This window comes from Rhodnius prolixus, unplaced genomic scaffold, assembly GCF_049639745.1.
Source record: "Rhodnius prolixus isolate KJV_2025 unplaced genomic scaffold, Rpr scaffold_1, whole genome shotgun sequence".
Lineage (NCBI taxonomy): Eukaryota > Metazoa > Arthropoda > Insecta > Hemiptera > Reduviidae > Rhodnius > Rhodnius prolixus.
In genome coordinates this window covers 47,045,482-47,057,737 of record NW_027411581.1, presented here as the reverse complement: position 1 = coordinate 47,057,737, position 12,256 = coordinate 47,045,482, and the positions used below count along the sequence as shown (strand labels likewise).

The 12,256-nt window shown below is 32.5% G+C and overlaps 1 protein-coding gene and 1 long non-coding RNA gene across 5 annotated transcripts in view; one reads left to right on the top strand and one right to left on the bottom strand.

Annotated features, from left to right (window-relative positions):
* Window positions 1–12,256, bottom strand: part of Nmdar2 (glutamate ionotropic receptor NMDA type subunit 2) — a 691,809-nt gene that overhangs the window by 498,088 nt on the left and 181,465 nt on the right. The gene's annotated exons all lie outside the window — the stretch shown is intronic.
* The window catches only part of LOC141461258 (uncharacterized), a 91,741-nt gene continuing 87,550 nt past the window's right edge, over window positions 8,066–12,256 (top strand). The window contains exons 1-5 of the long non-coding RNA XR_012462704.1: window positions 8,066–8,186; window positions 8,638–8,715; window positions 8,867–9,004; window positions 10,237–10,440; window positions 10,990–11,163. This is a non-coding gene — a long non-coding RNA (uncharacterized lncRNA). The remainder of the gene's footprint in view (window positions 8,187–8,637; window positions 8,716–8,866; window positions 9,005–10,236; window positions 10,441–10,989; window positions 11,164–12,256) is intronic.

Genomic DNA, 12,256 nt, shown 5'->3' with positions numbered 1-12,256 from the left:
TACTTGGACGACGCTTCAAATTACCCATAAAACTCAAACGCTTGATATATAGTACTATTCTCAAACCTATGTGTACTTACGGACTAGAGCTGTGGGGTTCAGCCAAACCTACAAACATACGGACTGTACAGACATTTCAGTCAAAACTCCTCCGACAGATAGCTGACGCTCCTTTCTACGTGACTAACCTTACTCTTCACACCGACCTCAACATTTCCTTTATAGACCAACTCGCCAAGACTAAATATCAAAAATTCCATACTACTCTCTCGACTAGCTCTAATCCTCTTGTACTGTCTCTCGCCTCCTCTGACATCCCTAAAAATACTCCTCGCCGACTGAATCGCCGATAGCCCCGCGACTTCCTTGCAGTCTGAAGACCTAAAGATCATTATATCCTGTAGAGAGTGCTGCCATTGGGTGGTTTCTCTCCTCCTGCCTTTCACGCATTCATTCATCCCATTCTTTCTATTTACTTATTGTACTCGTATATATGTGTATACAGATTGTAAATAACGAAATAAATTAAAAAATAAAAATAAATAAACGGTACTTAGATTCATGTTTTTGATTATTCGAATAGCTTTTTATGTTTTGTAACTTAATTTTGTAAGATTCCTCCATTGGTTTATGCTGTTATTTTAATTGTTTTTGTTTTAATTTAAGGCGCCTCAACATCTGAGGCCACTTGCGCCTTAATATTAATATTATTTACTACATTTGTTCTACTTAATTGTGCGTAACAAAATAACATAGTCAACCCGACTATAAACAAAAGATCGCCGTAACACTGAAGAAGGAATTCTGCGTGGGACATCGTCCGTCAAGACCTAGTTAAACTAATATTTATTAGCTCCTTTATCTCTCTCTCTCTTTCTATAATTTTAATATTTATTCTATATGATTTAATGGTTTAATGGTTGAAGACGATTGAAATTTCCTAGCGCGATAAGAAATAAGAGTTTCTTATCTCGATGGATATTCTAATTCCAATTTATTTAGGAATAAATAAAAATAAATATGAATGGCATTTGGAAATTATTCTATTAAAAAACAGTTGCAATGATTTTTTTATTTTTTATAAGAACGTTTTCGGTAAGAGTATTTAATGTTTAGTGCTAAACACGAATTTAAAAACTGCTCGAACTCTCTCATGAGTAATTCCTTTAATAATCAAGTGAATCATTCAGCCGGCACTAAACTATTAGAGCATTCAGTAACTGATTCGTCAAAACACTTTAAATATCTACAGAAATTTTCCTGTTGATTTAAAAAAACAGCTAGCCAAATGGTGGTATTATCGTCAGATACAATGGACACTTTCCCGTGAATAGCAAACTAGCTTCTGTGTTAACTGAAATGATAAACTGAATAACCGCGGCTTTTCGAATTTACAAGTGCCTAGTGGAATCACTGATGCAAACGGAGAATTTACGAGTATATTCTCAGTTCTTTAGTATTTTATGTTATTACACTATCAGATATTGATTTTGAATTGTTAACTCACAATATCCTGCAGTGTGAATGTAGTAGTTTATTATTTATCTAGTATATTTTGTTCTACCTATTTGACACAAACTGTATAGTTATATGGACTTCAAGTCTAAAAATGTCTAAACTTTATCAGATCTTTAAGACCGTGTAAGCAAGAATCCAGGTTTGCACAAGGATCTTCTTTGGGAGGTTTTGATCTCTTAATTTTTATAATCTCTTCTAAGGATGATGAATTTGTACGTTCCCATTTTAACGTGAAGCTGGATCAACATTGTTTTTTTTTTTAGGTCCTTATAATTATTTTCCCGCAGAAAACTGCAATTGCCTCCAGTTCAGTTATTAGATGGCTTAAAGATATACATACTCGTATGTTAGAAAGAATAAATAATAATAAACTTATAGGATTCCTTGCTTATCAAAATACATGCGAGAACCAGACTCTCCCTACTATCCATAATATCCGAGCTTATTCCTAAACATGTTTCAAAGGTGATTTCTGTTGAATGTTCAATTTCTGTTAGTAATTAATTGAAGGTGGTTAGGTTTTTAGCAGTAGAGCAACACATCTAACATTCCCACAAAACTGACTGCTAATTTAGAGATAATCTTGTGTTTCATTTTGTTAAAATAACTCTTTTTTTTTGGAAGAAAACTTTCCAAATTAAAGCCATCTTTTTACAAATTCAATTGCTCTTCATGTTTGCAAGGTTTAACATGACATCCACCCAATATTAGAAAACGAAATTTCAATAGTAAAGGTGGGCACATTTTGGCTTGACCTGCTTTTATCCAACTTGGAATTTTAGTTATGATTTAGTGTAAATATAATAGTTGTATTAATAGCAAATTTAACTGAGATTACCGAAAGGGGTCTATCTTCCAGATACTTTACATTCTTTAGGATTATGGGGAAGGAATAATATAAATGTAATATAGCCATTATGGGTGAACTTCGAACATAGGTTTGTTAGGATATGGACTTGAACTAGAAACCTTGCCGACAATCCAGCGTTCTACTTTATCATTCCGTTCCATTCCAAATTCTGCTAAATTACAATAGTACACTAGAAAACAACAAAAATTAAACTAAACTTTTGTAAACTGCAGTCTGAGCTTTGATAAATCTTTTTCGAGAAGTATATGTCTCAATATTGAAGAAAAAGATCGAACCGAGTTGTACAGTAATTTTGAAAGATTGTTCAGTTCTAATATAGTTTGAGCGGAACTTTAAACGTTAAGTTGATATTGGGAGTACCATAAAAAGTTATTTCAACTAACCAGAGGCACTGTTAAGGGTTCTATCTGAAGACTAAGGGCAAGGGTTGCTGTCAGAAGAATTTGTACTCAAAGACAAACAGAGGCAAAACGATTCATTGCTCCTTAAGCTCTCTAATCTTGCAATCTTTGCAGTTTTGCCATTCTGACCAGCTGCAATTACACTACGAACAATAACAGATTAGCACAACATCTGAGATGTTCGAATGACGCGGAGCTGGCAGGGGCGTTTAAAGAGATTAGGAATGCTGCGTCAAAATTAGGGCTGCATGTAAATGAGAAATATACTGTTTTAGATAACATTTTAAGTATTTCGGAACTTTTGTTTCTCATAAGAAATAGAAGAGTTACCACTGGCATCATCGTTTTCCATGAGCCGGTGAAGTTCAAAGCTTTGACCACTAAATTTTATTGATATTATGTATTAAACAATCATCATATCAACTGAGTTATAGAATAGAAACATGAGCAGTTCAAAGGAAACCAAAAAGGGTTCTCCCTACTTGGAAGAAAAAAGTGCTTCGGAAAAATTAATGGATGTCTGTTTTAATGAAAATTAGAAAATTCGTTCGAACGAGATTGAGGCAGAATGCAAATAGACCAAGAACCAGATCTGGTAAATTTATATTGGATGCTTTTGGTGGAATGCCAAAAGAAACTTTTGGAAAGTAGTCCTCGCTCCAGCTTGGTGATCAATTTCTTGGAGATCTCCAGTGCACATTAAAAGGAACTGGAGTGTGAAGATGAAGACGTCATTTCCAGGATAAGGAAGAGTGGTGCAGGAGGGTTTGAGGGGGTCTAGATTCTTGTAGACCCGTAGCGCCGAGCGGTAGAAAGTCGGTAAATCATCAGCTGGTGATTGCATACAGAGAAGATTTTAAGGGAAGTTTCAAAGTGCATATCTCTTCGTCTTAAAGAAAAGTATTAGAATTGAAATAGATGTGAATAGAATATTTAATCACAATCTGCATAAATATGTACAATAAGTAAATTAGAAATACATAAGTCAAATTATAGCGAGAAGAGCCAAAGGAGAGAAACTGCCCAGAGGTATTACTATCTACAGGATATGGAAGTTAATGATGATAATGATCTCAAGGAAGTCACGGGGCCAATGATGATTCAGTCGGCGAGGAGTATTGTTAGGAATGTCAAAGGAGGGGAGAGACAGTACGAGAGAATTAGAGCAAGTAGAGAGAGCAGTAAAGAACTTTGTAGTTAGAATTAAAAACATTTTTTTATAGTATAATTGCACTAGAGATTTTAAATGCAACCTTCCATCGATGTTTCCATTTGAATCTATCCAAGTCAGGTTGCCTATAGGTCCCACCTATTTTCTTACCAAAAAAAACCTACTCTTCCAAACCACCGTCAGAAAATTGATGCACATTATCACAGTGAATGGTGATAAATTTCATGAAACGTTTGAACACAAAACTGGTATCACACGGTGATTTTATTTAATACTCTTTCGCTGCTCTAAGAGATAGCGTTGCAGTAGTATCATATCTTTGCCATTTGGTAGAGTGAACTGCTTCAATTGGCAAAGGTCCATGTTTGAAGGCAACTATAATTCCATCAACATGAAATATAGTGGTATTTATTGCACAGTGATGGTGGCACTCTGCTAGAAATGAATGTAGTTAATACCAAGTACCAATAGAACAACACTATTTTGTCCATTTAGCTTTAAATATTGGAACAAATAAGTTTTCGTTTTGTGATAAATATTCATATTTATTGTTTGACTTTTAAATATACTTATTGAAATTCCAACAAAAATAAAACTAGATTTTTTTTAATTTTATTTATTTATTTTGTTCTTATTACAAAGTACACCTTAATAATACCAATTTTTATTTAGAACCATAATTTAGATTTCGTTTTTGTTGAGCAAAAAAAAAAGCCACTGTTAAAAAAGTCTAGAATGTGGGTCAAAGTTAACATTTTCTGTTAAATATGTTTATTTAAGTTTTTGTATTCATTACAAAGTACCGAATGAAGTGAGTACGAAGGATGGCCTCCTTAATTGTTCACTAACATAAGTGATCGCGTGGCCATCGGTACTACAGCCTTCTGGGAGGATTGTTGCTGCCATTGTTGTGTTTCACGAGAACAACAGTGATTATTAACAATTTGATTAATAAGGAATCAGAATGTATCGGATGTTCGGCGGAAAATTTAGAAATACTGGGCAGGTCACGACTAATGGTTTTAGAGTTAATTATCTGTTGAGTAGGTTTTTAATTATAAAAAACCTCCGGTCAAATTGTAGTCGTTTTAAAATTCATCAATTGATCAATAGACGATGTTCAAAGCATCACCGTGGACAGCTTATTTAGTTTGTTTTTTATTTAAAATAATGGGTTTTTTTACTGGACTCGTTATCAGACGAGTGACTATGTACGTGGTGTCATTTAGACCATAAATAAATAAAATGGAATTAAAAATAAAATAAGACAAATAAATAAATTTGTTTTTATCCAGATTAATTGAAAGAAAACAAATAGTAGAATAATATTTATAATTATTTATTTATTATTTTTGTGGTCTTGTTTGCACATTAACAATTATTGTTTATGAGAGCTGGAAGAAACCAAAATATTGGTATGCGCAGTTACAGTTGCTTGTAATGCCTTAATTTACCAATATATTGGTGAAAATAAAACCAGCCCAATCTTTTCCAATAAAATATTTATAGTTGCACTAATATATTTACAGGTGATCGTGAATGTCTATGGCAAAGATAGTCATGAAAGGAGAATGACCAATGGAAGTTTGAGAAGAGGAGAACAGCCTACAAATAGAGAACGGGTCAAGTGGACATTGAACTTGTGATGTAAATCGTATCAGTTCTTATTCATAGAGGGTTTGTTTGTTATTAATCACACCTCTGTTGTTGTAAGACACTGAATGTCTCACTCTGTTGGTCGCAAAAACTGGAAAAAATAATTACTATTTGAGATAAAAAAAGTAAAACATCTCTATCTAATTTTAAGAAATATCGAAAAAACAGAAGGCGTTGTTTCCCCTTTTGAGTGTAAAAGGCGCACTGATTGCTAATTAAGATTGCATTTATTCTATTGCAATATGTAATTACTAATGTTCCTAAATTTATTACAGATATTGAACTAGAATCATAAAATACGTTGTTGAGCTCCGCTCTTAGAAAGTATCTACGGTAAGTTTCTTTTAAAAAGAGTTGAGTTCTGTTCGACATTAACCCTGCAGTCACGTAGAGTTAGGTAATAAATTTTTCAATGTTTCTTTTCTAACTTTGATGACCTGGAACTTTTTCCGATCAATTTCAAAAAGTAGAAACTCTTGAATTCATGTCCTTCCTACGAAAGAGATTCTACTCTTGTTTATTTTGTAAGTTGGTAACTGAGTGAACGTACAGCTATAAATCGTATTTCCCAATGAAATTAAAGTGTGTTGCACGTAAATAAATAAATATTGTTTTCTCAATATATTTTGCACTTGTTAGGCTAATTAATTACCTCCAAAATGATTGCTGTCTGTTTTGTCACTACTTAATTGTTCTTTGCCCTAAATATTCACATCCAAATATTATTGTGCTTAATGTGCTACAACTTATTTTCCCTTGCTTGAAGAAGCCATTTTTTATTTGAGTTCTACCAATATTAAAAATAGCGTAGCTATATCTGTAACCTGGTTTACTCTTTGTATGGTAAATGCAGCGCGCATTTATTATTTTTCATTAAGTTCTATCGTGTCCCTTGTTTCAACCTGTCCTCCGGACATGACAATTGGTTATCGCTGTATAAGTTCTTGGCTCCGCAAATAGGATAATGTTGATACTGTCCGTTGTATAGTTTAATTCATTATTTCGGACCTTCATCGGTCCAAAGTCTCCAAATATAAAAACAAATTTATAATGATTTATTAACTAAAAAAGAAGAAACCCCCCAGAATCCTTAAGAGAGAGTTATAATTATTCTAAAATAATCTGACATTAAAGAATAATGATTGTAATAGAAAAGGAATATCTTCTAACGAGAAAACTAATATCAATTCGAAGTTCCAGATGTAAAGACCAAAAACATCTTTAGTATCATAACTATAAAACAAGCAGTAAATTAATTAATGTTACGGTATGACCATAACAGACACCTTCAGAAATTGCAGTCAATTTTTTAGCTTTAGTTCAAAAAAGCCATAACTGTGAGGTAAACTATATAAGGAAAAGATAAAATGAACGACCAACTATTGTACATCATCATTATTTTGTTCATCTTAAATTAATATTTGTTGTTGTTATGCATGACTATGACTATAACGTGATGATACCTAAGGCCTGTTAGATTCATTTTCTATTCTGTTGATACATATATGTAAAGTCTCAACTAATGGAACTATCAATAAACTTCTCAACTTAAAAAATGCGAGACTTTTTCTACTAAATTGTGGCTTTTAATGCAAAAGATGAAGCTTATTTATCAAATGATTCCATCTCCTCACTTCGTATTTAAGAAATGTTAAAATTTAATTTACCCTTTACAGTTAAATCATGCCATAAGTATTATCCATTTCATTACAGTAGGTTTAAAATTAAATTATTTTGCAGATTTGTACGAGTATAATATAGCTCATATAATATAGCTGGATAAAGATATTGTTCTAACGACACGTTAAAACAAAGATTATTTTAACTAATTTGTAAGTTTAAATTTATTTTATCTTGATAATCTCACTGTATTATTTTCTAAACTACAATCTAATTTCACTGTAAAGAGTACAGTCGATATAAATATGCATGTTGTAATATTTGCCCGGATAACTTTAATTATTAAACTCGAAAGGATCTACAATTCAAAACAGTTCAGATATAGAATTAATTGTTCTTTTAATTAGTCGTAGAAAGTGAAATAGGAAGAAAGTGATGTTTAATAAACTTTAATCACTCTATTATTATTATTTTGTTTACTCTTTAAGCTTTTAATAATGGGCCGATTAACATTCTAAATTAGTGAAAAAGTTGTAATTTAATCACTTATAATTTATAGCTCCTTATATCAGTAGCAAGTACACGAGCAGATTAACAGTTCGTATAGAATAAGAGAAGTAATTGTGGACAAGAGAATAAGCGGGAATTAGATTAACAAGCTTTAGTGAGAAATTAATATAATTTTACTGGATTACATGAATAGGATTTCACGAAATAAATAATCACAAGGGAAGCAATAAATACATATGTGTTTAACTAGGACTTTAACCGACAAATTACATATTATATATGTTTAGTGATTCAGATGGCACAATGTTGTCTGTGTAAGAAAGTTCTTCTTTCGTGTAATGGGGTTCCACGCTTGGTTACGTCCCAAACATACTGTTTGGTGATATGGTACTTTAGTCAACTGTCTGAGATATTTTGATCGAAATTTCTATTTATTAAGGTACTTCAATTTTTCTTATGGAAGTTACAGGAATCGGTGCTGCCACATCCTGGCACACCTATTTCTTTGATGTCCTACATAAACATAGAATGAATGAGTGAATGGTGCAATATCTGAAACAATCATGAATATATCGATCTTGAATTGATAACAATATCACAATCGAGTGCGGCGGCCAACTTCTCAAAATTTAATAATGCTTTTTATCCAATATATTTCTCAGCTACTGTTTCATCTTGCCCATTATTCGCTTCCACCATCCACACCTTTCGGTTATTTTACGGTTGAATTGACCTCTCTTTTACATCTGTTTCTGAAGTGTGTAACAAATTATCATATTGGCTATTTTGATAACAAATAATACAACACTTCGGTCTAACGTAAATTGTAACAAAAACTGAAAGGTGTTGCCTTTAATAAATGAAATATCTTTTTGTGATTGCTGTTTTAGAATTGTGAGCCCTTAATGTGTGCGGAAACGTGAAATACTGGTCTAAGCAAGGGTGCAGTGTTTTCTTTAACTGAGAAGGTAATGCATTTTTATTGAACTTCATAGGAAAAGCACTTCGATTTTTACCTTCTTTAAGCTATACTTCTCATAATTGTAAATAGATTCTCCGCTTTCAATTTCTTCAAAGTGAAATCTAATCTTGATCCGCTTACTCTTAAATTGTTTTAAGATGTGGGAGACTCTCAATCTAAGGCAATCGAACCTGCAGTCAATTAAAACGGCCTAAGAAATACTTATGAGCAGCCACCTTTATTTCTTGATTTGATGTTTGGTCAGGAAGATCTATTATATTGCTCTGCCGAATCAGGTAACTACCACGATCAGATTTTGAGAATGAATAGCTGTCATTGGAACTCCACCAATTAATGTCCATCCTAATAACGTTAACTGCATTTCAATTAACAGCTTTCACAATACATTCGCCTAATTAGTATACTAATAGGTCCAAAATAAGTTCAATTTTTCTTTATTTTGAGATCATCAAGTCATGCATTTCTTTTTCTGTGAATCAGCGAAATTTCTGTGCGAATCAGTTCTTGATTTGAAGCGTTTAAACTGCAAGTGTATTTAGATGAGATGGCATCTAATTATTTGATGTAAGCTTTGTTTCCAATTAGTAAGGATGATGGTTTATGCAATAAAAAAAAAAAAAAAAAAAAACAGCGGACTCTGATTATAGAACTTAATGCACTATTTGAGATAATATGTTATGAAGCTTGAGATCATATTATTAAGTTTCTGCAAACTTCTTCCGTCTTTGGATCTAGTCTTTACACAATCCATTACATTTTTTTTTTTTACCACTAATGTGGTTTATTTAACGAACAGGTTGCGTCTCAAACATTAAAAACAGCTATTCTATTCCGCAGTACCAAATACTTAAGATCGTAGGTAATTTTTCTGAATTGCTTCCCACTTTATGAAGTAATTACCCATTCTATGGAATGGGCTATCTAAAGACTACATGATTTCCGTTTACACGAAGTTTTGTGAGAAAATAATTAAACAAAACTGACCAAATTACAATGTTAGAGTGAGAAAGTTTGTTTGAATGATAATAAACGAGAGAGACATTGTAAATTGACGAAGGAAGCTGGTTGAATTGTAGACCAGCTGATCCCCTAATTCTAGCTGGTAACTTGTTATCATTCGGATCACACTCTCAGAATGGCAGAGTTCAAGCAAAACTAAATCGCTCCCTCTGTCTCTCTCCTTATATAAATAACAAAATGATTGACCTAACCTAGTTTGTGGAAGGGATTACAGGCTTCATGATAAAGATAAATAACTATTGGGAACTTAATAGGAAGATTTAATTTTTAAACTGTTATACAAATAATTATTAAAATTGCGTTACTGTTTGTTGTAAAGTGGTTGGATAACTTACACTAAAATGTTAAGTACAAATATTTCAACTAGTTTTATTAATTATAGTGTTTTTATTTACAAATTATACTTATTTGTTCATTGGAATTTTATATTTTAGCGCCCAAACCTCTAATATTTAATATTGTACTAATGTAGTCGATTTGATGGCAGGAATCATTGGTGTTCCATGATGGCCTGGATAATGGGATGAACTTGTCTGTCGCATGCTGGTCTAAAGTAACCGTCTCTCCAAAAACTACAAGCCGCAGCTGGTAGAAGGGCGTACCCCAAAAAATACTAGGACTGAATGTTGCCTCGCAACAATGCAGGATCCCTGCCGACCTCAAAAAAAAAAAAAAAAAAGACGTTCTCCAAGTAAGTAGCAGAAGTTTTTGTAGCTGGAAACCTAATTCTACGTAGAAGTCATTGCTACCACCAATGTTACGGAAATGTAAGTAGAAATTGTGGATATGGTGAAGCAGCCACTTCCTGCCAAGAAGACAAGGGCCGTATAAAGTGAATTTGGAGCAAACCCCAGTAGAGAGGGCAGAAGAGTGAATTTGCTAGGTTTCTTTCTTGTTTTATCTTAAACTAATGGAGCTGGTCTCTTAAAAGTTTTGTTTCCAGACAAAATACTCAAATAAGAACTCATCAGTTTTTGTTTAATTAAGTTTCACGGAAAGGATTCTATGGATATTCTCTCCAGCCCTATTTGGGTATTTTTTAGGTTTACTGTTTGTGTAATATGAACCAATCAGAATCTGAATAATTTACCAAAACAAACATCCACCTTTTCTGATTTTTGCATTTTCTAAACTTGGCGCCTGAGGCGGCAGCCTCTTACTTCTTTCGCCTTAAAGATGAGCTGTTAAAATCGCTAAATTCATAGACTAATTCTAAAAATTATACACATATGTTTTTCAGGTTAGGTAGCTGAAGAATGGTACTGATAAAATTAATATAAAGTGCTATAAATTTAGTGACATCTGCTACACAAAATTCACTGTATTCGTTGCGCAGAAATTAAGTTTACTACCACCTAACTCTCAGATAACTGCAGACTGTGTCCCTATACATCATTCTGTTACTTTAACATAGGTGTGTATACTTATATATCTAATCCATTAAAAGATTAAGAATGGCTAGTAATACATAACTCAAACGCTCCATTTCTTATAATTTGAATCCTTTTTAAAATCGGCTTATTGGAAGTGTGATGGACTACAGATATCGGATACAGATTATATAATTATCATTATATTAACTGATTTTTTTTCTATTTATTTTCATTCATAATCTAAAAAAAAAAATATGTAATTAAAATATAGCTGCTGCGTAATTTCTGTTTTCTATCTTATTGGCGATATGTTCAGTTACTCGCTTAACTTAATTTTATTGATAAATAGTTTGTCCTGAACCGTAATTAGTGAGATGGTATTATGTGTGAGTCAGTCAAGTTATGCAATAGTTTTTAGCAGATAAATTTTTCCAACCGCAATTATTTAAATTAATGCTTAAATATCCAAAGCTTGAGTTATAATAGATTGTCGATAGGAGCACTGTATGTCGGTTACATTATTCTAACGTATTCAAGTTTACTTTGTCTCGCCCTTCCCATGTGGAAGTATTAGAATTGTGCAAATTTTCGATATGTCTGAAACAAATAATTTTCGGTCCTGCTGAAATAAAAAAAATGCTGAAATCAAATTAAAGAACCCTAGTAGGTATTTAAGGGATATGCATGTTTTGTGCGAAGGTGATGTTTTAGAACTGTAAAATGGAATTTGTGATGACGTAAGTAGGAAAAACTGAATCATACCTAGTCCATTTGTATAGGGTAGTAATTGTTAAATTAAATTTTTATGAATATGTGATTCTGATCATTTATCAAATGATGTGTAAAGAAATAAAATCTTAAATATAACACTTTTAATAGTAGAGAACATGCTACACACTCGTTACATTCATGCTTTTTTTTTGTGAGGTTTGTGTGTAGGGAATGACCTTAAAGAGTGTATCAGATTTAGAGTCAATTTGGTTTTTCATTAAGTTTTGGTGCATGGATTTCTGCTTTTATATTTCTAAGATGTCCGTAAGTTTTTTTTTCCCTGTAGTACAAGAGGTATTGTGTTGCTGATATTGTTCAATTGATGACTGTGATTGATAAAGTGGTTTTGCGTAAGTTGTGATT